The 24,181-nt window shown below is 45.0% G+C and overlaps 1 long non-coding RNA gene across 1 annotated transcript in view; it reads left to right on the top strand.

Moving 5' to 3' along the window:
- Positions 1-24,181, top strand: part of LOC141577123 (uncharacterized) — a 99,391-nt gene that overhangs the window by 63,750 nt on the left and 11,460 nt on the right. The window contains exon 2 of the long non-coding RNA XR_012505739.1: positions 19,634-20,119. This is a non-coding gene — a long non-coding RNA (uncharacterized LOC141577123). The remainder of the gene's footprint in view (positions 1-19,633; positions 20,120-24,181) is intronic.

Raw genomic sequence — 24,181 nt, 5'->3', positions numbered from 1 at the left:
AATCGTGTGTGCAAATGTTCAAGAAAGCAACTCTCCCTCATGAATTTTCGTATGCCAAGCACTGAACGAATTGTTGACTATTGGGTCAGGGTTAAGGCTTGCTAATTTAAAGAGTTTGTACTTTTGTATTCCCCCTGTAAATGCAATGTAGCATTCTTAAATACAAGAGAATTCGAATTTAAATACAATGGAAATGTTAGTCCAATTATTCTGTGACTTCAGGTAAGTGTTCAATCAGCCTTTTGTAATTAACCAATTAATGCTTAGGAAGGATTATTTCTCCTCTCATCTGTAAATTTGAATCATTTTAGTGATTGGTCTGAAGTGAAATAATTGCTTATACTATTTCCCTTTTTCTACATTCTTCACAAAAAAATCTCTTGAGACCCGTTTCCCTGTAAGACATTTCTTTCATCTCTAGGGAATAGGAGGCGCCCTTAGGACTCAGGCAATTCAACAGCATAAATTAAGCCTTACTAGGAAATCCACAAGGGCTTAATCATAGTTTCGTAACAACGCGAAACATTTTAAAATTCCTTCCAAAGTAGTATGTGACAGAAACACTGGGATGGGGTTGGGGATTAATATCAAAGACTCCCTTTCCTAGGGAGCAAGTAGAGGAAAGGTATTTCCTGGAGTGTTAGCATTTCATCCCCCTATTTCAGTGAGTGTGATGCGCTCACAACCCCTTGTACTGAGTTTGTTGGACCCCTAAATACTTCCTTCTTCCCCTGGGTTGGTGTTTCAGAGGAAGTTAATTTTTTTTCTCCCCTCATTTTTAGGCTATACCTGGAAAGTAATATAAAATCAAGTGCCAGTATCGACTTGGTCAAATAGTTTGACTATTTTCATTTTTGTTCCCTAGACATTTGCTATTTTAACTTTAAAATTAGGCTTCCCAGTTAACAGGTAATCAATTTTTTTCAGGAAGCCTTCTTACCTCAATGTCCTTGTTCCCCAAAGTTACCCTCCCAAGCTTCTCCAAATTCATTAACTTCAGGATAAGCAGATGGGGGCAATCTCTTAAATTAAACTAAATGCTGCTATGAAAATAATCTGTATATGTTGTATTGCTATTAGCACAAATTGAATCCATTAATTTCATTTATATAGCAATTATTCAAAGAGCTATGCTTTGTACAATGTACAAAGTATGACCGAATCCTAACTTAAATGATTTTGCAGTTTGTTTTTCCTAAGAGGAGTATAGATCAAAGCATAAATTTTGGATATAAAAATTTTTGTTCTAGTTCTGTGAAAAATGCCATTGGTAATTTGATAGGAATTGTATTGAATTTGTAGAATGCCTTGAATTTTATGGTCATTTTTACAATATTAATTCTTCCAATCTAAGGACATGGTGTATCTTCCTACCTGTGTCATCTTCAGTTTCTTTCATCACATCTTACAGGTTTTGAAGTGCAGGTCTTTTACCTCCTTAGGCAGGCTTGTTCCTAGGTGTTGTATTCTTTTTGATGTGATGGTAAATGGGATTGTTTCCTCAATTTCTTTTTCTGATATTTGTTAGTGCGTAGAAATGCAGCAGACTTCTGTATGTTGATTTTGTATCCTCCAACTTTACAGAACTCACTGATGAGCTCTAGTGGTTTTCTGTTGGCATCATTAGGATTTTCTGTGTATAGTATCGTCATCTGGAAACAGGTGGTTTTAATTCTTTCTTCCCTCTTTGGATTCTTTTCATTTGTTTCTGTTCTCTGATTGCTGTGGCTAGGACATCCAAAACTGCTTTAAAGAAGAAGAGTGAGAGTGGGCCTCCCTGTCTTGTTCCTGATCTTAGGGGGAGTGCTTTCAGCTTTTGGCTACTAAGTATGATGTTAGCTGAGGGTTTGTCACATACGGCCTTTGTTATGTTGAGTTGTGTTCCCTCTGTGCCCAATTTCTGCTGAGTTTTTATCATAAATGGATGTTGAATTTTATCAAAAACTTTTTCTGCATCTATTGAGATGATAATATGGCTTTTAGTCTTCAATTTGTGAATTCACATTGAGTGATTTGTGGATATTGAAAAATCCTTGCATCCCTGGGGTAAATCCTACTTGACCATGCTGTATGGCCCTTTAGTGCATTGTTGGAATTGGTTTGCTAGTATTTTGTTGAGGATTGTTGCATCTATGTTCAGTGATACTGGCCTGTAATTTGTGTGTGTGTGTGTGTGTGTGTGTGTGTGTGTGTGTGTGTGTGTGTGATGTGCTTGCCTGGTTTTGGTATCAGGTGATGGTGGCTCATAGAATGAGTTCAGAAGTGTTCCTTCCTCTGCATTTTTGGAAATAGTTTCAGAAGAATAGATGTTAACTCTTCCCCACATGTTTGGTAGAGTTCCCTTGGGAAGCCGTCTGGTCCTGGACTTCTGTTTTTTGGGAGGTCTTAAATTACTGATTCAGTTTCAGTGCTGGTGATTGGTCTATTTATATTTTCTGTTTCTTCCCGGTTCAGTCATGGGAGATTGTAGCTGTCAGAGAATTTGTTCTATTGCTTTTTTAGTCTCCATTTCATTTATTCCTGCTCTGATCTTTATAATTTCTTTCTTTTGCTGACTTGGAGTTTTGTTTGTTCTTTTTGCTTTAGGTGTAAGATTAGGTGGTTTACTTGAGATTCTGTTTGTTTGTTTACTGAGGTAAGCTTGTACCACTACAAACTTCCCTCTTGGAACTGCTTTTCCTGCACCTCACAGGTCTGGATCACCATGGTTTCTTTTTTATTGGTCTCTAGGTGTTTTTTGATTTCCTCTGATTTCTTCAGTGATCCTTGGTTGTTAAGTAGCACATTGTGTAACCTCCACGTATTTGTGTTTTCTGCCTTTTTTTCCTTGTAATTGATTTCTAGTCTCATAGCGCTGTCGTCCAAAAAGATGTTTGATATGATTTCAATTTTCTTAAATTTACAGAGGCTCATTTTGTAGCCTCTACTAGTATGTGGTATATCCTGGAGAATGTTGCACGTGCACTTGAGAAGAGTAGGTATTCTGCTGCTCTCTGATGGAATGCTCTGTAAATATCAATTAAGTCTACTTGGTCTAATGTGTTATTTAAGGGCTGTGTTTCCTTATTGATTTTCTATCTGGATGATCTGCCCATTGATGTAAGTGGGCTGTTAAAGCTGCTGTTTTACTGTCAATTTCCCCTTTTATGTTTGTTAATATTTGTCTTATATATTGAGGTGTCCTGTGTTAGGTGCATATTTATTTACAATTGTTCTATCTTCTTGGATTGATCCCTTGATCATTATGTAGTGTCCTTTGTCTTTTGGAACAGCATTTTAAAGTCTGTTTTGTCTGATACAAGTATTGCTACTCCAGCCTTCTTTTGATTTCCATTTGCGTGGAATATACCTTTTTCTATCACCTCTTTCAGTCTGTGCATGTCTCTAGACGTGAAGTGAGTCTCCTGTAGACAGTGTACATACAGGTCTTAGTTTTGTATCCATTCAGCTGGTCTGTGTCCTTTGGTGATGTAGCTTGTGTACATTTAAGGTAATTATTGATGTGTCTGTTCTTATTGCCATTTTGTGAATTGTTTTGGATATTTTTGTAGGTCTTTTTCCCCTCCTTTATTCTTTTGTCATCTTGTGATTTGACAACTATCTTTAGTGTTATTTTGGATTTTTGTGTGTGTGTATATCTATTACAGATTTGTGGTTTGCAGTTACCGTAAGGCATTGCTTAGCAGTCTCTCCATGTACGTGATTGTTTTAAGTTGCTGCTCTCTTAATTTCAAATGTGTTTTAAGTACCCTGCATGTATACTCTCCTCCCCTGATGATTACTGCCTTTATATTTTATTTGAAGCCATACCGTGGTGGGCTGACAAGGGGCACAGGTGGGGAGCAGGAGGAGGAGTGTGAGCAGCAGAAGATCCAGCTGAGAAGGAGCCAGCCGTGGTTATTGTTTTACATCTAATTGTTTTGCGTATCCCTTAACTGCTTATTGTGGATACAGGTGATGTTACTACTCCTGTGTTTTAACCACCCTACGTCTTTTTGTGTGGATGTTTACCTGCCTCTACTGTGTGCCTGCCTTTACTGGTGAGCTGTTTCATTTTGTAATTTTCTTGTTTATAGTTGTGGCCTTTTCTCTCTTGCTTTGTAAAGCTGGCTTCATGGTGCTGAATTCTTTTCGCTTTTGCTTGTGTGTGAAGCTTTTGATTTTCCATGAAATCTGAATGAGTGCCGTGCTGTGGGAGTGTTCTTGGGTACAGGTTTTACCCCTTCATCACTTTCTGTATGTTGCGCCACTCCCTTCGGGCCTGCAGAGTTTCTGCTGAGAAGTCAGCTGATAGCCTTGTGGGAGTCCCTTGCATGTTACTGGTTGCTTTTCCCTTACTGCTTTTAGTATTCTCTCTTTATTTCTAATTTTTGCAGTTTTGATTATGTGCCTTCGTTTGTTCTCCTTTGGGTTAATCCTGTGAGGACTCTTTGCACTTCCTGGACTTGGGTACCTGTTTCCTTTCCCAGGTTTAGGGAAGTTTTCAGCTATTATCTCTTTGAATGTTTTTTCAGGCCCTTTCCTGTCTTCGTCTACTTCTGGGACCCCTATAATGCAAGTATTAGTGTGATGTCATCCCAGAGGTCTCTTAAACTGTCCTCATTTCTTTTCATTCTTTGTTCTGAGGTAGTGATTTCCACTACTCTGTCTTCTAGCTCCCTGATCCATTCTTTTGTGTTATTTAGTCCACTACTGATTCCTTCTAGTGTAGTTTTCATTTGCATTATTCTTCGTCTCTGTTTGGTTGTGTTTATATTTTCTAACTCCTTGTTAAAGATGTAAAACTTCTCGCTCTGTGCATCCATTCTTTTCCTGAGTTCTTTGATCATCTTTGCAATCATTACTCTCAACTTCTCAGATAGATTGCCTATCTCTGCTTCACTCAGTTTTTCTTCTTGGGTTTTATCTTGTTCCGTTGTCTGGAACATAGTCCCCTGCTGCCTCATTTTGTCTATGTTACTATTTGTATTTTTGTGTATGTGGCAGGTTAGTTACATTTCTCGACCTTGGAGATGTGGCCCTCTGTAGGAGACGTCCTATGCATCCAGCAGTGCACTCCCCTCTCACCACCCAAGATACATGCTCTAGGGCTTCCCCTAAGGGGGCTGCATGTGTCCTTCTGTTACGGCACGCTGACTCTATAGGTTGTCTGGTAGGCTTGGTTGGCCTCTCGTCTGGTTGGTTGTGGGCCCCGCCTTTGTGCGGATGGTGCTGGCTGCTGTTTAGCAGGGCCCGTGTGTGTGGTGGCTGGCTGCAGAACCCTGGGGGTCCTGGGGCTAGTGATGGCGCACGGGTGGGCAGAGTCAGGGTCCTGAGGAATCTGAGGCTGTTGCCTGCCCACTGGCAGCTGAAGCCACGTCCTGGGCTTAGTGTTGGTTGGACTACTGGCAGGCAGAGCTGGTTGCTGGATTCTGGCTGCAGGGCCCAGGGATCCTGGAACTCATTTCACACTGTTGGTTGGGGGAGGGGGTCTGGTTCCTGACACAGTTCGTTTGGGGGACGGGGTGTCTTGAAGATTGCGCTGTCTTGCTAGTGGGCAGGGCCGGAGCCCAGCTGGTCCCAGGGCAGGGTCTGGCCTTTGTTGCGGGATTGTAGTTTTCTTGCTTCTAGTGTCTGCTCCCTGTGGCGTGACACTGTTCTAGAGACTTGAGCAGGCTTCCTGGCGGGAGGGCTGGTACTCCCCTTTGGTAGGTAGAACTGTGTCTTCGCCCTCAGGTGGGCAGGGCCATGCTTAGGGGTGTGTCTAGAGGCAGCTGTGGGCCTTAGAAGTCCAAGGCAGCCTGTCTGCTGATGGGTGGGGCTGTGTTCCCGCCTGGGGAGTTGTTTTGCCTGAGGTGTCCCGGTACTGGAGCCTGCAGGCTGTTGGTTGGTGCCAGATCTTGGCACTAATGATCCGCTATGTCAGCCGCCAGGAGTGCTCCTGGGGTTGAATGTTCCCCAGTATGTCTGCCACCAGTGTCTGTGCCCCCAGGGTGAGCCACGGCCAGTCTCCCACGTCTCCAGGAGACACTCTCCAGGACCAGCAGGTAGATCTGACCCACGCTTCTATCAGGTTACTGCTTTTGCCCTGGGTCCTGGCGGGTGTGAGGTTTTGTGTGCGCCCTGTAAGTGGGAGTCTCTGTCTCCCCCAGCCATGAGGGGCTCCCGCAGGAACGTCCTACTGGCCTTCAAAGCCAAACGGTCTGAGGGCTCGTCTTCCTAGTGCTGGGCCCCCGAGCTGGGGAACCTATGTGGGGCTCGAAGCTCGCATCCGCCTTGTAATTTTCCTCTAGTTTGGGGGTCGCCCACCCGGGGCAGTATGGGATTTGGTTATATCACGATTTCTCCCTTCCTACCCATCTTGTTGTGATGCCTTCTTTATGTCTTTAGTTGCAGAAGATTTTTTTCTGGTGGGTTCCAGTCTTTTCACTGATGGCTGTTCTGCAGATAGTTCTGATTCTGATGTGCTTGTGCGAGGGGAGGTGAGCTCAGGGTCTTTCTGCTCCGCCGTCTTCCTCTTCCACTCTGTGCTGCCCCAAGCTGAAATTTTAAATTCACCTGAGAAAAGTTGGTAGGAATGAATACTGAGAAAGAAGGAAGTTCAGCAGTATGTATCCAAAGCCTCAAAGTATTTGACTCAGAAATTCCAGTTCTAGGAGCTGATCTGAAAGTAGGTCCCCCCGAGGGCCTCACAGGGCAAAGCCTAGTCTAGGGCCCAGGATCTGTGTGGTTCTGTACCGTATACTTTTTTAAACTAAGAAATTAAATAATTATTCATTTTGAAAGTACAATGATAAACCAATGATGTAGTAACATAGGTAACATTTTTTAATGAAAAGTAACTTTCATAAAGCAAAGCATGGTCAGTGAGAAGAGTGGCACCGTGTGAGTTTTTTGCTCGTCTCTTTAAGGTGAGGCTTAGGAGAAGACGGCTGCATTCTCTTGCCTGCTTCTGCGGTCAGTCTGCTTAATGTCACAGGTCGTGTGGCCTCTGGAAACTCCGCTCTGCACTCATGAGAGAATGAGAGCTAGCGAGCCAAATGGTGTTGTGGCGCTGGAGGAAGCAATTTTGACCCCCCAGGCTCCCTTGCAGGGTCCAAAGACCACACTTTGAGAAGCACTGCACTGACTATGAGGTGTGTAAAGTACGTCAGGGATGTTTAATATATCTTCAATACGTATCAGAATATAGAGACTAGGATTTTAGAAGACTGTTCATATGCACTGGAAATCAAAGAGATGCACATTAAGATAATGAACATCTAGGTTTCAATGTCAAACTAACAAAGATTAAAAGAATACACAGAACCACCTGAGGACAGTGAATCAGCATTTTGTCCCACTGCTCGTGAGGTGCGGCAGTTGGTGTAATTCTTTAGGAGAACGATCAGGTGATTTGTATCTTTTGACAAAAGAGAAAGCAAAATGATGAACCTGAGGTTGGGAGAAAATATTTGTGATACCTGCCCGTATCCCAACAAAGGGTTAATATCTAGCTAGTTAAAGACAAAATGAGAAAAAGAGAACTCAACAGAAAACTTTATAAAGGCTGTTGACTGGCATTTAGGCTAATGAGCTGCTATAACAGATCCAAAAATACTGAAATAAGCGAGAAGTTTATTTCCCTCCATATAAGGGTCCAAAGGAAAGAAGGTGTCCCAGGCAGATGGAAAGCTCTGCTTCAGGTCATCACCTAAGGCTATGCGTTAGCTAGAGAATCTCCCATCTTATCACATGGCAGCATCACTGTAGCAAAAGTTGCTGGTGGCCCTCACTCCCAGGGAAGGGGGAACAGAGAGGGAGGCCAGGGCACGCAGTCTTATCTTTAAGAAGATGACCCCAGAGTTGCACATATCACTTCTGCTCATATCCTGCTGGCAGGACTGAATCACATAGCTACACCTAGGAACAGAGAAGCTGGGTCGTTGTGAGAGATTACTCACGTGTCCCATTAGGAAACAAAGAAGAGGAGAGTGGATGCTGGGGACCATTCATCTCTGCCACAGTGCCTCACAAATGAGAAATCCCCAAAGACCAATGAACTGCAAAAAGGATTTCAGCATCCCTCGTGATGAGGGGAAGTATCAGTTGAGCAGCACCAGCTGTTGGTTAAGAATTGGGGTGATGAGAACTCTGATGTTTCTGTCAATAATATAAATTAGTTCAACCACTTAGAGCAGTTGTCAAAACTAGTGAAGCCAGAGGTGCACACACCCCATGACCGTGCCCTTTCCCTTTCCGGTGTGTGTCCTAGAGACACACTGGCACTTGTGCACAGCGTGTGTGGATGTGAACATTCATTAAAGGACTGTGGACAGTAAAGAACAATTGCAGTCACTTGCTTCTGAAGGAGGATGGGATAAGCTAAGGAGGATAAGCTGTGTTTTAGTCACAAAATAGACTCATTCTTTTATGTTAACTATTACGTGTTAGATCTATGCACATCAACTTGGATAAATCCCAAAGCAGTGCTAAAAAAAAACCAACATCAAATTGCAAAGAGATGTATACAGCAGATTGCCATTTATAAGATGTTTTTAAAGTGTTTTACAGGAAAAATATAGAGTTAAAATATGACAACATGAAGAGGGAGGGTGCACGCAGGGCCCCACACTCCGCAGCCTCGGGGTGACTTAGCCAGAGCGCGGCGGGCCGGTGTGCCCAGAGCGGTGTTCTCGTGGTGCGGGACGCTCCTCGGTGCGAGGCCTTTGCAGTCTGCTGTGGTAGCCCTCAGTTTGTCCGTCGGAGCTGGGAAATTGCCTCAGTTATTTCTCTGATGATCTTTTTCCCTCGGTTTTTAAAGTGTGTTCCTTTCAGAACGCCTCTTTTTTTGTTGTTATCTGACTTCTTGGACTGACCTTCTAATACTGTTCTCATTTTCCTTTCTCCTTGGCCTTTTGTTCTACTCTGACTTCTTGAATTTTATGTTCCTACCCTTGGTGAATGAAAAATGTCGCCTGCCGTGTCAGCAAACACAGGATGCTGCATCAGCCAGTGCCGCAGCCCCCGAAGGAGAGCCTCGGGGAACGCAGGATGGGGGCAGCCATGCCCACTGCCAGGCCCTCAGCCCCTGCAGCCGCCCCGATGGCGCCCCCTGAGGGGGCTCGGGACGGGGAAGATCAGGATCGCGGCCCGTGGTGGAGGAGGTGCACATCGGAGGACTGATTTCAGTGAGCCCAGACTCTTGCATCTTCCCATAAATGGGGAAGCACCAAGTCCATTAACTTGGGATAACCTGGCTTTCTTTAATTACCAGTAGTCTTTTGATGTTCCGACTGCCTGGTCCTTGTTGCAGAATCCCGTTTATCCTGGCTCCCCACTCCCTTCTTCAGAGCAGTCCCTCAGAGCTATCTGAGAGGCTGCCTCCGGGGCCTGAAGTCCTCAGAAAGTCCACCTAATAAAATATAGTTCTCAACTTTTAGGTTGTACTTTTTTTTTTCCAGTCGACACCTTCTATTTCTGTTACCATATTTTTAAATTTCCAAGAATTACTTTCTGTTCTCCAGATGTTCTATTTGAATAGCAGCCTGTCACTGCTTCTGGAATGCCCTATTTGCTGCTCTCTCGGGATGTTATGGGTAGCCTTGTCTTAGGATGTTGTGGATGGTCTTGTATGGGAAAGCCTGGACTGTGAAGTTTTTGGTTCTGCTGAAAAGGGCTATTTGTGGTCAGTGTTTGAGACCCGTGCTGTGTGGTCTGAGAATGTCTGGTGCTCTTCCCATGACAGTTCAAGATTTAAGCAGTCATAGTGCCTTCGGGAGTCCTTGCAAAATGTGGTCCTCCTCTTCCTCTCTTTCTGTTTCTCTGCCCCTTCCTCCCTTCTTCCTTCTCTGTCTCCCTTTCTGTCCCCTTCCCTTTTGATTTCTCTTTCTCCATGTTTATGTGTGTGCTTGTGTATGTGTATCCTGGTGGCTTTGTCTCTCTGGAGAACCCTGACTGATACAGATTCTGGTAGTGAGAGTAAAGAGGGAGTTCTGAATCCTACAGGTTTTGGAATCTCTGGTCTGATTAGAGACAAAGAAAACTAGTAACTCTCTGCCCCGGCGGTGTGGAGGGCACCGGTGGTGTGGCAGTGGTGATACATAGCATCCCGTCCCGGGCTGATCATAGCCAGATATTTCAGAGAGGCAGGGCACTGCGTGACCATGTATTTGATACCTGATAACACTTCTGTCAAACTAATGAGTGTAATGAGATTGGCTGGCTACCCTGACTCCACTGGACAACGTGTAGGAAGGAAAGCATGAGTTCAGGGTGCCCCATGAGGACTTGAACATTTCTGTACGTGCCCTGAAAGAAAACCTTAGCTCCCATAGCAACAGCTCTGAGATTTCTGAAAACCGGATCCAGAGCGTCAGCCTGTCAGTGGCTGAGTTATAATGTAAATTGAAATCCCAACTTCACATGGTGTGTGCTGTTACACCACGGGCATCGATAGGGAAGAAATGGGATCCTGAAAATTGGAATGTGGAAATGTAGGAAGATCCTGATGAAACTGGGAAAATAGAGCCCCTCAATTCTGATGAGTCTTTGCCAGTAGAAGCCCTTACACCCCTATTTGGTGTCTTGGAATTGCAATTCAGGGAGCACAGATTCAGGTAGCAACCTAAACTTTGTCCCACTGAGGAGTAAAAGTCAGAGATTTTCATTATCAGGAAGAGGAAAGTTTAGAACCATCACCTCAGTTTTTTGTCTAAAATTATGGTTGGAAGATACAGTCACAGTTTACATTTCATTGGGGTTCTGAGCACTTTGCATAGGTTACCAGGAAATCTATTGTTAGGGTGTCCCGATTTTATCTTAAAAATGTGAACGCAGCAGTTGTGTGTTTCGCCATCCGCCTTAGCCCAGTTCAAGAGTTAAGTTTAGTTCCTGCTTTATCAGCACAAGATGGAGTTTGACTCCAAAAATGGAACCTGTTAAGCACACAGGTCACACGTGGCTCTTTTTAAATGAAATGAAGACAAGCTGGTGACCCAGATTTGATCACAGGAGTTTGCTGGGGAAATAATTGATCTGATTGTGTTTTCATTGGGATCTACGAGTAAGTAGTATTGTCTCAATCTTTATATGTTGGAAAATACCTTTATTTTACACTCTGAATGATAATTTCACTCTTCACAATTGAACCAAATTGAGCTCAGCATTTTGAAGATGTTTTTCTGTTGTCCTCTTTTTCACTCTAATGTGTCTGTGTAGATTTTTTAGAACAGCTTTCTAGTTTACGTACCAAAAAATTCACTTGCTTTATGTGCACAGTTGGTAATTTTTAGTAAATTTACAGTTGGACAAACATCATTATAATCCAATTTTAGGACCTTTCCATCACCCCCTAAGGTTGCTTCAAGCCCGTCTGCCGTCACTCTCTGTTCTCACCCTAGCCCAGGTCACCACCCATCTCCTCTCTGTCTGTATTGTTTAGGTTTGTCTTTTCTGGAGAATTAATGTGTGCCTGGCTTCTTTCACCTAGCGTTGTTGTTTGTGAGGTTCATCCCTGTTGGAGGATAAAGTACATTCCTGTATATTTCTGAACAAGAACTCTGCTGTATGGGTCTGTCACATGCTGTTCGCCCACTGACCGGTTTTGATGGACACGTTGTTTTTACTTTGCGGTTACCATGAGGAGTGCTCCTGTGGACACTCATGTACAGATGTTTGTATGGACATATATTTTCATTTTCCTTGAGAGGGAGATTGCTGGGTCTCTGTTTAACATGCTGAGAAACTGAGAGATTGTTTTCTAAAGTAGCTGCACCACTTTGCATTCCTGCCATGATGTGTGAGGGCTCCGTTTTCTCCGCATGTTCGCCAGTGCTTGTTATAGCCTGTCTTTCTTATTATAACCATCCCAGCGGGCGTGAAGTGGCATCTCACTGTGGCAGTCATTTTCACTTCCTAATGATAATGAGCATCTTCTCCTGTGTTTTTTGTTCATATGTGTTTTTATTTCCAAATCCTTTGACCATTTTTTATGGTTAAAGGTTAAATTGTTATTACGGAGTTGTAAGAGTTCGTCATGTATTCTGGATACAAGTCTCTATCATATACCTGATTTGCGAATATTTTCTCCCTTTCTGTGGATTGTCATTTCACTTTCTTGCTTGTGTTCTTTGAAGTATGAAAATATTGAATTTTGTTGAAGTCTAATTTTGCTTGGAACTTCACAGTCTTGTCAGCCCGGTGAAGAGAGCTTCCTTCCCACTGTGGCCTCTCTCGTTGTGTCTGTTGGCACCTCTGTTTTTACTGTTCTATGTTGGAAACTACAGAAGCAGTGGAGGTGGAAACCATGACTTTGAAATCTCATAAATACATTCCCCTCCTTGATGAGCTATTTTGGTAAAATGTGTGGCCAGAAGGTGGCGGTCTAGTAACAGGGGACCAGTGTTTGCCAGGAGTCAGTGTCTAGAAGAACTTTCCAGAGAGCTGTGTAGTAACGTATAGTGTGGACAGGTGAGGGCCTGGGGTGGCCCAGCCAGCAGCTGGGGGAGGAGGAAGTCCCCTGGGCTTCAAGAGCTGGAAATGGCTCAGGTGGACAGATTTCATCGTAGGGAAGTTACAGATTGCTGTTTTTCTGCAGAGCAGCTTTAAAATAATCTTTTAAATTTTACAGTAGTTTCAGACTTGAGAAAAAGAGGAAAGTACAGACAGTTCCCCCGTCTCCCACACCTAGTTTCCCCTAATGTAAACGTCACCTTGCGTTCATGTCGTTCACTGTCACAACTAGTGCACCTGCCCTGATACGTCTCTATTCACTGAAGTCCGTATTTTATCCACATTTCCGTATGTTTTACTGTTCCCGAATCCCATCCAGGATCCCACGTGACATTTCGGCGTCTCGTCTCCTTGGACTCTTCTTGACTGTGGCAGTTTGTCTGACGCTCCTTGTTTTGATGATCTGGAAGAGCTTTAGGTGTGGTGGTCAGGTTTTTGTAGACCCTCCCCCAGTTGGACTTTGTCTCGTGTTGCCTCATGATCCACTGGGGCAATGAGTTTCGGGAGGAAGGCCACAGTGTTCTCATCATATGAGAGCAAGGGCTGTGCATAACATGTTTTAAGAGTTTTTTTGTGCTGATTTTTGTTTTCGCCGTTTGCCAACTGTACCTTCTGAGGGGCCTTCACCTGGTTTAGGAGGACTCTGGTCACCCGCTCATGGACCTTGCAGGCATCTCGCCTCGCATGTGCCCTCTGGTGCCGCCGCCCTCGGGTTTGCTGCTTGGCTTTCTGCCCTGGGACGTGTGCTCCAGAATCGGACCCAAGTCTGTCTTCTCCTACCCCACCTCTAGCACCCAGGACAGACCTGGGTAACCAGAAGGCACTCGCATCTCTGTGTGATGGTAAACTTCTGGGGCATTGAAGTCTCTGTACAGGGTCATTAATTTAAGACCATCTTTTGAAGCAGTGAAGTTCTGGTCCTGGGATATGGCACCACGCTTGACCAGCAGACTCCATGTGGTCACTAGGACGTGGGATTGAGGCTGAGCACCAGCAGACCCCTCCGTGTGGTCACCAGGATGCACCACTGCACTGACTCACTGACTACAGACAGGCCCCATGTGGGCACTAGGATGTGACCCCTGATGACCGACAGACCCCTGGGGGCTGCGTGGCCCCCATCCGCTTGATCCTTCCAAGGCCCCGTGAGTCTAAGCTGCACACCATATAATTTTGTAAATTTGTGAAGTTAAGTTTTTTAAAGTGTAGTCAGTGGAGATTGCTGTCTCTCCCCGTTTCAGCTTTCTCTCTCTTATACTTCCTGTTGTGTTGAGGACTTAGGGTATTTTGTGTTTTTTCTGAAGGGGCTTCCACCCGGTTATATAAGCTTCTGGGTCCATCTCTGGGTAAAGCTGCCATTTTCCTGTGTCATCAGTGGGGTGTTTGGGGCCTAGAGACAAGGAGAGAGCTTTGCCCATGGCTGGACCGGCTTGAAGCAGTTTTTCTGCTCTCAGGTCAGGCCCTGGTGGTCTTTGTGCAGCACTTATGGTGAAGTCTGGAGTCTGTGTCTGATGCGTAAGGGAGACTGGTGTCCTGGCGCCAGCCCCACCAGCCCAGCCCGCGCTCAGGTTTCCCCCAGATGCCTCCTTGTTCTTGGAAAGTGGCATCATCTCTAAGTTCCCATGTGGCTTGAGCAGTTTGTGCTTATTTTGTTTCACTGAGATAACTAATGACTTTTGAGATAAAAATCACCTAATACTAAAGCAAGTTAATTTTTTTCAGAAGATATTTCAAAGCATTGAAGTAACTGAGTCAGCCACTCAGGTCTCAGCACAGAGGCCTGGGAGTGGCCGAGCCTCGCCAGGAACCTGCTGATCCCACGGCTTGTTGCATAAAACATCCCTGATTAGTGTATTCCAGGAAGAAAAATCCTCAATTTTGGCTTTCTGATTGTTTAAGCAATCCGTTCTGTTAAACATTCAAAGACAGTATGTCTCTGTAATAATAGGTGTTAAAATGGACACCAGAGTGAGAGAACAGGAGCGCAGTGTGAATCAGATGCACGGCTTGCTCTCAGAGAAGCTAGCTGGGGGGTCCCAGGTTGAAAAGATACGGGAAAAAAAAAAGCAGTGCAGTACAACGCACGTTGCTGTCAAAGGTGTGCAAACTGAATGACGCCAGGACACACTAGGGAAGATTGCTGCTGATGGAAGGGCTGAGCGGAGAACATGCCTCCTCCATACTTGAGCTGGGGGACATTTGCATGACATGTACAAGCAAATCAGTGCTGAAAACAAGGCACATCTTTGTCATTTACTGTAAAGTAAACGGAGTCAGGGCTGGTGGAAATGTTCTTGGTCTGCTTTCCTCCGAGGTACTGCCAGCCAGAGGTGGTGACCAAGTCCTTGGAATGTGGCTGAAGAACTGAATTTTCAGTTTACCTACTTTTGACTAATTTCAATGCGGACACACGCAAACCCAGCCTTGAACGTGGCCTTTGCTTTCCAGCTTTTACGGTCTGACAGCCCTCCCTGCACAGGCAGAAAGAAGGCACTTCCTGTGCAAACAGGGCAGGAGGCTGGAGGAAGGGATGGCACCAGTGTCCCCAGAGCCCCAAAGTTCTGAGCAGTGGCCCTGAACGTGCTGCTGGGTCACCAGCTCCTTCAGAGCTGATGACACCCTGCACCACACACGGTCCAGCCACCCTCCAGGAGAACGCACTGCGGAGAGAAAGTTTACTTCCAGCGTCACAGGGGTGACAGAACTCCCAGAGCCCCACCGTGCACCCAAAGGTGGTCAAGCACAGGGCGCCCTTCCCAAGTCCGGGGCCCACAAACAGGGGAGGGCTCCCCCGACTGCGGTGCCGTCACCTCAGGGCAGAAGACAAGCATGAGTTCCCGCGCCTCCTACTCTCCACCCACCCTGAAACCGTTACAAAGCAGATTATTAAACAGAGAAGTGGGCATCAGAGAGCTGAAACCTATACTGACTGCGGAGAGTTTCCCTTGAGGAGCTCCGCAAGGTGACAACAAAGCTAAGACCAAGAGGAGGGAGAGAAGGCTTTCTGTCCCCATCAGGTGAGGGTCCCATTGTCACCTAACAGACACCCAGCGCAGCAGCCAGCCAGCCAGTCCAGCTCCACCAGAACCCTCCAGAGGGATGCTGACCCCCCAGCTCCTGGTCTCCTGTGCCCGAGTCCTGTGCGCAGAATACATGTGACCAGCGCCCTCTGGGCCAGCACGCACAGGACCTGCTCCCGGGCCTCCTGCCCTAGGAGGTGTGTGTGGGGGGGGGCATTCAGGAAAGGAAAGCATCGGACGGTGAGGCGCACCCTGCAAACACAGGGAGGAGCGTGGTGTCTGTGGGAGCCTATGCCGCTACCAAAAGGCTGAGGAACGTCACCACTTACTCATGTGCTGTGGTCTCCAGGACATATTTACTGTCAAGTGGAAAATGCAAAGTGGAGACGGGTGATCGGCCCGCCTGCACCAACAGGGGGCGGGAGGGCATCTGGAAGGTGACTGAGTGGCTGCATGAAAGTGGCCTGGCCAAGGGGTGGCATCGCAAGGGCAGAGCCACGCAGACAGGGGTCTCTAATAGCGGTGAAGTGCCTGCCCGCTGGCAGTGTCACTCCAGATGGGCCACCTGGCCATGTGTGCTGCTTCCTGCTGCTGCAGCCAATGAGCTCAGATTTTACCCCCAAACCAAACCACAGAAAGAGAGCTATAAAAATCAGCATTGAAGTGTCTAACACAGGATCACAGTCCTTCCAGAAGCCAACAAGTGTCCAAGTGTTGCCCTGACAATTCCTTTGAGCTGAGAAGAGATAACAAGTCCTGCCCCTCCAGCTTCAAACTCCTGTGGTTCCAGAATTATATTTTTCTCTTGTGGGACAGAATATGAAGCTGGAGGGTGTAGCACAGTGGTAGAGCGGGTGCTTACCATGCACGAGGTCCTGGGCTCAGTCCCCAGTACCTCCAGTTAAATAAATAAATAAATAAATCTAATTACCTCCCCCTACAAAATAAATAAATAAAAATAGTGATGAAATATACTTAAAAAAAAAAAACTTTGGAAAAGAGATGTCTGGAATCGATGAGATCCTTACCTGCCCAGACCCTTAAATTCCCCTGTTGTCCATCTCTGAACACAAGCACAGCCCTTCTGAGGTGTCTGGGACTCTCACAGGCCCCCCGAGCCCCAGGGGACCGGCCCCCATGGTAGACGGACCTTCCAGCTCTCAGGAGGTGGGTGAGGGCTGGGCCTCGCTGCCCCACTGACACACATCCTTGGTGTCTCCTCCCTTCTGACACCCCAGTCTGGGTCTCTACACCGTGTACTTACTCCCCTGGTGAGAAGCGCAGCGCTGGGCACCTAGAAAAGGCATTATGAATCGTTGTCAGTTGATCTTAGAGCAGACTTTGGCTTATGAGTGGATGGCTGCTTCCAGCCTGCAGATCAGCTGAGTGCTGTCTCTTCTCAGCTACGGCCTGGAATTCTGCATTGACGCTTTGGTCTTTTTGGAAATAGGGGTAATGTCTTCCAGTAGGTCCACCTGGGTGGACTCTGGAAAATGGAAGATGCCTGGCTCCTCGCACTCCATCTCATCATACCCAGACTCCAGACACTGACCTCTCCTTGGTGGTTAGTTTGGTGTCTCCAAGGAAGGTGGTGGTAAAGTATGTTTGGCATCCAGGTGGGCTCCCACTAATATAGATGGAGATGCTAAGGGTAGGTGCGGCCTTCAAATTGTCACGAATTAGACAAGTGGGTTAGCCATCCCCCAGCTGCCAGGGACTCTGCGCCTTTGGTGAGGCCCCAGGGTGGTGGTGGCCCTGGCTGGCACCAGGAATTCGTTCAGTAACCAAAAATGTTGATCTTGCTCTGCATCTCTGCATTGGATGAATGCTGCTTCCAGCTTTCTGGGGAAGGGTGGCTTCATTTTGGTTTTCAAATTCTGCCGTCTAAACCCAACCTGAAAGTTTTGGTATTGTTTTTTGGTAGTGTTTTTTTTTTTAACTTGTACGTGTGTATGCTTACTAAACTTTTTTTGTTTTACAGTAATTTTACATTGCTTTTTTAATTGACATATAGTCAGTTATAATGTGTCAGTTTCTGGTGTACAGCATAGCGTCTCAATCATGCATATACATACATACATTCATTTTTATATTCCTTTTCATTAAAGGTTATTAGAAGATATTGAATATAATTCCCTGTGCTATACAGAAGAAATTTGTTTTATATCTATTTTTGTATATAGTTAATACCTGCAAATCTTGAACTTCCAAATTTATCCCTTCTGACACCCTTTTTCCCCACCATCAGTAACATAAGATTGTTTACTAAGTCTGCAAGTCTTTCTGTTTTGCAGATGAGTTCGTTAGTGTCCTCTTTTTTCTTTTTTCAGATTCCATATATGAGTGGTATCACACGGTGTTTTACTTTCTCTTTCTGGCTTCACTTAAAATGATGATCTCCAGGTCCATCCATGTTGCTGCACACTTGTTTGCTTTCAATGCTGATTTTCATAGCTGTCTTTCTGTGGTTTGGTTTGGGGGTAAAATCTGAGCTCATTGGCTGCAGCAGCAGGAAGCAGCACACATGGCCAGGTGTTTGTGAAAGAGTTTGAAGATTAACAGAATAGTTAGGGCACATCTCAGGGTCCCAAAACTGCTACCCTTCTATAGGATAACTGGGGGATGGGAACCCAGGAAACAGAACCACGTATACATATGCTTTAATCCCCAGTTTTGCTCTTCTCTGAGAGCGTGTGGACGTTGGGATGAGAAAGGCTGAGCCACGTTATCAGCACTGCTTATCTGACAGGCACTAATTCGGAATTGGATGTTGCAGGACTTTTATTTTCTCCTCTAAATTCTGTTTCCGAGTTTTCTATGTGCACAGTTATTACTGGAACAGAACAAGACAGCTGACAATCTGCCTAAAGGGAACACATGGCTGTCTTGCTGAAAACTTGTCTCCTGCCATCAGCACATGTACAAATGGTGATTGTTTACAGTTGGGGACCTTGTGGTCTCTAACAGGCCTCTAGAAAGCAGGGGGTGGGACCCTGCTGGTGACCTCTCTCTGTGAGTTAGCTCTGAGCGCTCTGGGCCTCCTCTTCTCCTTATCCATCACTTGGGGGGCTGCCCTGTGGAATTGATCGAGTTAGTGGCAGGGACTCCTTAGAGGGTGGTGTCTCTTCTGGTCCTGCTGCCCTTTCAGGAAATAAGATAAACTGTCAAAAGCTTTTCTTTTACAAAACAATGTTCAGGATGCCTTGTATGAAAAAAACTAATTATGGAACCAAACTCCTAAATTAGGAATGTGGGATTACCAGATGCTCACTGCTATATACAAAATACATAACCACCAAGGGCCTGCGGCATAGCACAGGGAACTGTATTCAGTCTCTTGTAATAACCAATAATGGAAAAGAATCTGAAAAAGAATAGATATATATATATATATATATGTACATATAACTGAGTCACTTTGCCGTATACATGAAACTAACACAACCTGTAAGTCAACTTTGCTTCAGGTTTTAAAAAATTCTAGTTTCCAGGTGATTGATTTTCTTTAGTAAATGTTTCCTTGCTGACTTTTCATTGTTTGCCTAAAATAAATGCAGATGGATCCGGTTCACTGGTGACTAACTTACACGTGGGTAACCTTGATGACAAGATAATCTGAGTACATCTCATTACAGCGTAATGTAATGTAATACAACACAATAGCACCAAGAGGGGTGGGCAACTTGCCCGAGCTCCCGGGGTCCAGCTCCCGGTGCGGCCCTGACGTGACCACTGCATGGACAGCAGATGTCATGATGAGGACGCAGAGGTCACATCACTGAGACACTGACAGAAACTGCACAAGACCCTTAAAAATTGGCAAAAGGGCTCTCACTAGGGATGGGCAGTCTATTTACACACCCAAGGGAGGCCACGCCCCAGAACCTGGGCCAGCTCTTAGAGCCCCGGGCAGCTATGGCAAGGTGTGCCGTGTAAGGAGGGCCACCCCTGTAATTTTAAATTTTCTGATACTCACATTTTAAAAAGTGAAAAGTGTGATTAATTTTAATAATATACTTTATTTAAACCAATCAACCCTAAGTGTTATCATTTTAACATGAAGTCAATATAAACAATTATTATTATTATTATTATCATCATTATTATTATTATTTATGACTAGTATGAATGTTATACTTAAGGGACATCTTGACTCGGACCAGCTGCTTTTTAAGTGCCCGGAAGCCACGTGTGTGGACAGCACAGGGCCACATGGCCTCACGACAGCACTTCCATCAGGGGCCCTCTGTGTGACTGACCCCGTGTGTCCTACGCTTCCATCAGCGATCTTTCCCTAGAGCAGGAGTCAGCTGCCTCTTCCCCAGCCCAGAGCGGAACAGTGGCCAGAGCGAGACAACCTGCACTCCTGAGTCTGTGCACGGCGCTCACGGTAGTAAGAGGCGCGCAGAGATTCAGTCTGTGAGCTGGAGCGGCTGGCACGCCTGCAGAAGCTGAGCGTTCCACTGAGCGTGCAGTCCAAATAAAGGCTGGTTCCTGTTGAATTTTATTTGGGAAAAGCTTCACCAAATGATGGCCTTAAGAACAGCACTCAGTCTCCGCAGCCTGTTGAGCCCCGCGGTCACCCTGCCAAAGCTGCACTGAAACCAATCAACACGGCGAAAACACAGGTGAGCTCCTTACAGCTACTAAGTCTGCAAAGAAAATCACTGAGTAAATGCTCAGACTACTGGTTCCCCTGGAATATGGTCCAGTGTCTTCTTCCTTTAAGAAAGGGACTGAAGTAATTAAATGGCAATTAAATTAAATCTTGTGCATTCCATATAACATGGGATGGAAGGAATGGAGTATATGAAGTCTGGCCAAACCTTGAAAACAGCTGTTACCTCTGTGGCCTGGCATGACAAGCTGTCTCGCCACCAATGTGCCGTGCCCCAGCCCCGGAACATCAACGGGCCTCACAGACGAGCCTTCATTCAGCTCCCAGTCAAGGCCCAGGGTCAAAGGGACTCTGAGTTTATGTTTGTGTATGGTGTGAGGGAGTATTCTAACTTCATTGATTTACATGCTGCTGTCCAGTTTTCCCAGCACCATTTGCTGAAGAGACTGTCTTTATTCCATTGTATGTTCTTGCATCCTTTGTCGAAGATTAGTTGACCAAAAGGTTGTAGGTTCATGTCTGGGCTCTCTATTCTGTTCCATTGGTCTGTATGTCTGTTTTTGTACCAATACCATGCTGTCTTGATGACTGTAGCTCTGTAGTATTGTCTGAAGTCTGGGTGGGTTATTCCTCCAGCCACTTTCTTTTTCTTTAGTAATGCTTTGGCAAATCTAGGTGTTTTGTGGTTCCATATAAATTTTATTATGATTTGTTCTAGTTCTGTGAAATATGTCCTGGGTAATTTGATAGGGATTGCACTAAATCTGTAGATTGCCTTGGGCAGTGTGACCATTTTAACAATATTAATTCTTCCAATCCAGGGGCTTGCAATATCTTTCCATTTGTTTTAAGTCTCCTTAATTTCCTTAATCAATGTTTTATATTTCTCCATGTATAACTGACCTCCTTGGTTAGATTTACTCCTAGGTATTTTATTACTTTGGGCGCTGTTTTAAAGGGGTTTGTTTCTTTACTTTCTTTTCCTGTTGATTCATTGTTAGTGTAAAGAAATGCAACTGATATTTGTACATTAATCTTGTAACCTGCTATCCTGCTGAATTCTTCAATTAGTTCTAGGAGTTTTTCTGTGGACCTTTTAGGGTTTTCTATACATAGTATTATGTCATCTGCATATAGTGACACTTTTACCTCTTCTTTTCCAGTTTAGATCCATTTTATTTCTCTGTCTTGCCTGATTGCTGTGGCTAGGACTTCCAAGACTGTGTGGAATAGGAGTGGTGAGAGTGGACAGCCTTGTTTTGTCCCAGATTTTAGTGAGACTCTTTTAGGTTTTTCACCGTTGAGTACTATGCTGGCTGTAGGTTTGTTATATATAGCTTTTATTATGTTGAGATATGTTCCCTCTATACCCACTTTGGTGAGAGTTTTTATCATAAATAGGTGTTGAATTTTATCAAAAGCTTTTTCTGCATCCATTGAGATGATCATGTGGTTTTTGTCCCTCTCGTTGATGTGATGTATTGTGTTCGTTGACTTGCATATGTTGAACCACCCTTGTGTCCCTGGGATGAACCCCACTTGGTCATGATGTATAATCTTTTTTATATGCTGTTGGATTCTATTTGCTAATACTGTGGTAAGAATTTTTGCGTCTATGTTCATCAGTGATATTGGCCCGTAATTCTCTTTTTTGGTGGTGTCTTTGCCTGGTTTTGGTGTCAGGGTGATGGTGGCTTCATAGAACGAGTTTAGGAGTGTTCCCCCCTTTTCAGTCTTCTGGAAGAGTTTGAGGAGGACTGGTGTGAGGAGTTCTTTTTATGTTTGGTGGAATTTCCCCGGTGAAGCCGTCCAGTCCTGGACTTTTATTTGTAGGGAGGTTTTTTTTAATTGCTAATTCGACTTCATTTCTAGCGATTGGTTTGTTCAAGTGGTCAGTTTCTGTTTCTATTAAGGATGGTTCCTCTCCTGGCATAAGAATAAATGAATTTAAACAGGGGATATCGACGGAGGCACTCCCTGCGGTTGCTGGGGATAATTCCATGGCATTGTGCTGTAATCTTTGTTCACGCTGGCCTGTACAGGGAATGCTCCCTTTTGTCATGGGGCTGGGAGTGAGCTGCTTTTGAAGTTTTCCTGATGCATTGTCCCATCCTTATGCAACACGGACCTACATTGATTAGCCCAATGATTTCCTTTTTCACATCTTGGACAGAGTCCAGAAGATTTTTCCTTTTTACTTCTCATAAAATTTCCTGGTGCAGCCTTCTGTTTTGTATTTCTGCATTCCTTTTTTGTATGACCAATTTTTCCACAGTTAAAACATTTGCCTTGAATTTTTTTCCCTAATTTCAATCCTGCCATGGCTTGTGCCATCATATTGGCCTTAACACTTTCAGTTCCCACTCCCTGGCACAATCTTACATATTCAGTCATTGGAGCCTTCCCTTTAAAGGGACCAATGGCCTTTTTGCAGTCGTCATTAGCATTTTCATAAGCAGGAAGTTGAAGAATTGTGTTGGCAGTCTCCAGGCCAGGCTGCGGGGGAGATGGGAGAAAGATGACCAGAGCAGAGCATCCGGGGCAGGCCCCCTACACCCGCCTTCATCGCTGCCCACCCTAGACCCCTGACTTCACCACACAAGCCTCGCAGGAGCAAGCTAACCAGGAGACATGCGTCCTGTGAACCTGGGAAGAGATGGAATCGCACCCCACTTGTCATGCGGATGCTGTGAGGCCCTGATGTGATGATGACGGCAGTGGGGCTTGAAGGTGCCGACACCATGCTGGGCACAGTACTCAGTAATTCCCTCATGTACTCTAACCCTCACAACTCCTTTATGAAGTTGATGCCTTTACTGTTTCCCTGTTTGACAGATATGGAAGCTGAGGTTGGAAGAGGAGTGACTTTTCAAATACTAACTACCGATGATGGAGGTGGGGCCCAGGTCGCCCTGCTCCAAAGCATAAAGATCTTAACACACAGAGGATCCAGGAAAACGGGCAGAGACTGTGATGGGAGACCCTTGTCCACTTGGTTATTTCTTCACTTGGTTTAGCAAGGTGTTTTCACGTTCTTACTTGAAATGTTAAGACTATATTGACCTCTTTGCAAATTACCAACTGGATAGAAGGTTAGACACCAGATGGTCCCGAGGTCCCTCTGACTCTATGACATTGTGAACTGCTATAAATAACAGCCAGATACCCTTCAAGCTTCCACTTCAAAAGGATAAGCCTGCACCTTATGTTCAGTCATTAACTCCCAACAGCATAGGCTGCCTTCTCCCAGCTGACGCCCCCCGTTGGTGGATGTGTACAAAAATGATGTCAGCCAAACCAGAGCTTGGGCTCCAGTGACATACCTTATATGCATGGCATTTACATATTTTACATGCATTTCAGTAAACTCATGAGTGTCCCGTTTCCTAAACTCCAGCTGGTAGAAATGAAAACTTGCAACATAAAGGAAACTTTGGAACTGAAAGTTGATTCACACCGCCTCCTACATAAAACTCTGTGCTGGTCAGGAGTTGGTGAGGAAAACTATGATGCAGTAAGTGTAGTTCCTTCCCTAAAATCACTTGTGACTTCATCGATGAGATAATATATAGAGAAGAAGTCAAAAAGCCAGCGTTAATACGTGAGTGCTGTGATAAGCTCTGTGGAGATTGTCTCAGGCTGAGCTCCCCTAGAAGCAGATCCTAAGACAGAGACGTGTGTGCAAGCCTGTTTGGGGTATGTTCTTAGGAAGTTCCTGGGGGGAGGTAAAATGAAAAGTGGAACATGCTATTTCAAGTGAAAACAAAAGAATTCACCAGCCTCCGCTTAAACGATGTGGGCAGGCACAAAACGCCACCTTTCCTATGGTTTCACTCATAGGGAACACCCATGAGAGGTAAAGACGCCTAGAGAGGAAGAGGACTCGGGGTTGTCAGGGGGTGGGGGAGGAAGGAAGGGGAGTGCGCGCTTTGGATCCAGGGTTTTATTTTGAAGAAAGACATAACGTAAAACTAGATGGTAGTGATGGTCGCACAGCATGTGAATGCACTTAATTTTTCTGAATTGCACAATTTAAAAGGGAAAAAATCTGTATTTTATTAAAGGAAATGAA

Source organism: Camelus bactrianus, chromosome 3 (assembly GCF_048773025.1).
Source record: "Camelus bactrianus isolate YW-2024 breed Bactrian camel chromosome 3, ASM4877302v1, whole genome shotgun sequence".
In the NCBI taxonomy this organism is placed as follows: Eukaryota; Metazoa; Chordata; class Mammalia; order Artiodactyla; family Camelidae; genus Camelus; species Camelus bactrianus.
Note: the sequence above shows the minus strand (reverse complement) of the source record. Positions and strands in the feature narration are given on the sequence as shown.